This window comes from Ochotona princeps, unplaced genomic scaffold (assembly GCF_030435755.1).
Source record: "Ochotona princeps isolate mOchPri1 unplaced genomic scaffold, mOchPri1.hap1 HAP1_SCAFFOLD_277, whole genome shotgun sequence".
Classification (NCBI taxonomy): domain Eukaryota; kingdom Metazoa; phylum Chordata; class Mammalia; order Lagomorpha; family Ochotonidae; genus Ochotona; species Ochotona princeps.
In genome coordinates this window covers 112963-117500 of record NW_026699572.1, presented here as the reverse complement: position 1 = coordinate 117500, position 4538 = coordinate 112963, and positions in this window count along the sequence as shown.

Sequence of the window (4538 nt, the reverse complement as noted above, 5' to 3'; positions counted from 1 at the left end):
GCCCAAAGCCGGGCGGAGGGGTCTGCGGTAGAGGAAAGGAAGCCACCTGCCCCCCCACAGACGCGCAGGGGACACCAGCGGCCAAGCAAGGCCACAGGCGGCAGCAGCAGCAGCGGCAGCGGGCCTGCACTGCACCCACGCTACCTCTTCCTTACCGCCTCGACCCCCCAGGGACTCCCACGCACCAAGCAGCACACACCAGCGAGGCTGCGACGGCACACCCGGGAGAGAGCACACCGGGGCAGTGAAGGAGCGACGGCACCACTCGGTTCCAGGCGCCTGAGAGGCAAACGACCTGGACCGCTCCAGGAGCACCGCAGAGAGCTGAGCAGGGTCAGACTCTGCCAGACAAGCCCCGCACCACCACCGCGGGACGGGGCCCGCCCACACACCATGACACACCGACACGGCAGAGGGCAAAGGGTGTCCGCCACGTCCGAGGACCCCCGCCTGGACCCCCAACGCCAGCACCTTCAGGCGGCACAAGGCAGAGGGAGCGGAGATCGAGCCGGATTCCGCACCCCTGGCCTCTCCCACCACGCCAAGGCAGGGGAAAGAGGAACCAGGAGCCCGCAAGACAGAACGAGCAGCTCGGCAGCATTCGCCATGAATGGCCGTCCCTCGTCTGTAAGCGGCTTAGGCCCGGCCCAGGAGAGCGCCACATCACCACATCGATCAAGTCTCGGTCTAGGATTATGACATCACACGAGGCACAGGGGGTCACGCCCAGCGAGGACAGCTGCCAGGGGGGTCCGTCGACAGCCTCGCCAGCCCCTTGCCTCTTCAGCAGCGGTGGCCAACCCCAGCGGAGGAACGCCTGACACGCACACGCGGCATAAAGCCAACGACCACTGAGACTCAGTTCTGAGGGGGTTCTGTCAGCCACCACTACACGCAGCGGGCCACCTGCGGCAGAAGACGGACACGGGTATAGGACCCAGCGCCCAGCCTCACCTCTGCCGCTCTCGGGGCAAATTCTAAGCCGGAGATGGTGGCACCGTCGCAGGGCTAAACCAGGATCGCACACCAAGCTCCCGCACGAACCCAGGCAGGGAGCTCGGCGCCGGATGGGCAGGGGGAACGCAGTCCAGCGCCAGGCCGCCGGCAGCCCATCGCGCTCCCCCCTACCGCCCCAGACGCGAACCCAGGGGCCCAGCTCTTCCGGTGACAGTCACCAGGAGACAGCGTGTCAGCACCTACCTGCAGATCCAAAATGACAACTGCAGGTGTAGAAATGCCCTTCCAGGGGACAACAGGGACAACCTATGGGACACAGCCGCCCCTCAGATGGGGGCCCGGGTCACAAGTCCCCAAAAACACAGCCATCGCCCACAGGGCATGCTCCTGTGGCCACCTGGTCGACCCCAGGAGTTAGAGAAAAGCAAACAACTCTACAGCCCCACCAACGGCCGCGACCGGGTCCCCTAGAGGGCGGGTGACAAGTGTCGGGCCGGTGGCCGTGGCCTCAAGCCCCGCCGACGGCCCCGACCAGGTCCCCCTAGGGTGCGGGTGACAAGTGTCGGGCCGGCGGCCCAGGGCCTCAGCCCCGCCAACGGCCCCGGCCGGGTCCCCTAGTGCAGGCGACAAGTGTCGGGCCGGTGGCCGTGGCCTCAAGCCCCGCCAACGGCCCCGACCAGGTCCCCTAGGGTGCGGGTGACAAGTGTTGGGCCGGCGGCCGTGGCCTCAAGCCCCGCCAACGGCCCCGGCCGGGTCCCCTAGTGCAGGCGACAAGTGTCTGGGCCGGCGGCCGTGGCCTCAAGCCCCGCCAACGGCCCCAACCGGGTCCCCTTGTGCAGGCGACAAGCGTCTGGGCCGGCGGCCGTGGCCTCAAGCCCCACCAACGGTCCCGACCGGGTCCCCTAGTGCAGGCGACAAGTGTCGGGCCGGTGGCCGTGGCCTCGCAGCCCCGCCGACGGCCCCGATCGAGTCCCCTAGTGCACGGTGGCAGTGATAAAGGGTGTGCTGGTCGACCCCATGCACTCTAGCGGTACTCCAGCCCGGTTACAATCGGGAGCGAGCAGACACCTACCCACCCCCGCAGCTGCCTGCCTGCTCACTTGCAAGCCTCCAGGCTCAATCTCCGAACAGCACACGAGCCACCAAGGTCCCAGCAGGGCTGGGACTCTCCCGCCTGCAGCTTGGGGACTTTGTCACATCCTGTCCCGGGCTCTCCACCCACTTGCTCGCCCTTGCCGGCTCCAGAATGCTCTACAGCTACAGCACGGCTGCCACCAGGTGGAGTCAGACAGCCAGCACCAAGGGACAAAGGGACAGCACGCTGGATGCACGCAGCCAGGCAATGAAGCCGAGATAGGCAGGGAAATGTGTGTCACTGCCGCCCTCCCTCCCTCCCCTCGCAGGGGGTGCTGGCTGGTCCCGGCCGCCAGGTCGGTTGCTTTGCCTTGCCTCTCATTTAGAACCAAACTGTGTCGTGACCGTCACTGGTGAAATGTTAACATTCGGTGTTGATGCATGGAACACCAGGTCGCGTGGCTTGGGGAGAATCGAGTTGTAGTAGTGAGTGACCACGCATCTACTGTGACAGGATACATCTGACCTATCAGTACAGTCTTGGGGGAAGGGTGGATAGACTTGGTCACACACAGGTAAAGGAAAACGGCAGACAGAAAATAAAATGAAAACACCGACATTGAGAGAGAAAAGGGAGAGAGAAACGGGGGGGGGGGGGGAGAGAGAGAGAATGAGAACTGAAAGGAAGGCAAAACTAAGAAAGAAAGAAAAAAAAAAAAAACCAGGAAGACCAAAAACTAGGAAAGGAGAAAGACAACATAAAGGGAAGCAATGGACACAGTAGAACAAAATTTTTTTGGGGGAAAAAAAAAAAAAACAGACACACACGAGTAAAACAGATGAGGCAAGATAATAAATCCAGCATGAGGACGCGAGAGAAAAACATATATAGGTTGAAAGAGAAGAGAGAAACAAGTTAAGAAGGACCAAGGAAGCCAAAGGTAAAGGAAGAAGGCAGACAGAAAATAAAATGAAAACACCGACATTGAGAGAGAGAAAAGGGAGAGAGAAACGGGGGGGGGAGGCTGGGGGGAGGAGAGAATGAGAACTGAAAGGAAGGCAAAGGTAAGAATACAAAAAAAAAAAAAGAAGAAGAAGAAGAAAGACAAAAACTAAGAAAAGAGAAAGACAACATAAAGGGAAGCAATGGAAACATTAGGGGAGAACACACACACACACACACACACACACACGCAGGTACAACGGCCAGACACACACCGATGAGGGAAGAAAATAAATCCAGAATGAGGACGCGAGAGAAAGGCCTATAAAGATTGAACGAGAAAAAACAACTCAAGAACAACCTAGGGGAAGGCAGAGAATGTAAGGATGAAGACTGTCAAATAAAGGTGGGAGTCACAAGTGAAATTCTAGGAGATGTAGGGGAGTGGGAGAAGGAGAGGAGACAGTGAAAAGGAGAAAGCGAAAGAAAGAAAGAGAGGAAAGCGGGAATCGGCGAGCAAAACAGAGAAAGAGAGAGAGAGAGAGAGAAACAGAGCCTAAAAGGAATGGAGAGATCCAAGAAGAAAGAACTAAGGCAACATCCCTGGGAAGGTAACAGATCCCCCCGCCTGGACGTGGCAGGAGCACCTAGAGAGGCGCGCACAGTGCAGTCCCGGCCCGGCGGAAGGACGGTTTCTGCCGCCGCGGCCCCCTCCCCCCTCCCCCCTCCCCCCACCGCCGGCACCGCCGCCACTGCTCAGCCAGCAAGCCAGAAGCCCGACTGTGCTTACTGCGCCTGCGCCAGACCGACTCTCTCCCTCCCTCCCTCCCTCCCTCCCTCCTCCTTCCTCGACCCCCCCAAACTCCACGCCGACCACCACCCCGAGGCCTCGCGAGACTTGTTCAGACGCGGGCGCCATCTTGGCTTCTGCCGTCAGCGCCATCTTGGCTTTCGCCTCTTGTCCGATCCGATACTGTGGCCACTAGATGGCGCGCAGACAGCACGAGTGGATTCTTGAAACACGCTGGGGTTTCTGGTTTGGAGTCAGTTGGGGTTGCGATGGGACGGGGAAGATGAAGGATGGGGGAGCAGGAAGAGCAAAGACAAGAGATCACAACGACAACACTGAGTGTCGAGCCCAGGGGTCAGTTCCAGATTCATCCCTTGGGCCACGTTTTTCCAAGCCCAGCTCTCCCGGGGAACCTCATCCAGTAATGAGAGAGAAAGAGAGAGAGAGAGAGAGAGAGAGAGAGAGAGAGAGAGAGAGAGAGAGAAAGACTGTCTCACAAAAATCAGAAACCCGGTTCAGTCCATCTCAATGTCCCCAACCACATTGGTACAGCAAAGATTTCCCTATACACACACAGCTACAACCCAGTCAGCGCCTCACCCCAAGTCCGTTCCCACAATATGTGCCAAGAGACCTTTCCTCCACCCTTGTCTCTCCTGGATGTCCCTCCCTAGGCGGTATTGTCACAAAGTGTGGAAGGGCTCTCTCCCTCCTGTGTCACAGCAGCTGAGGCCAAGCTAGGCCGAAGCCAGGAGCCAGGAACAAGATGAAATC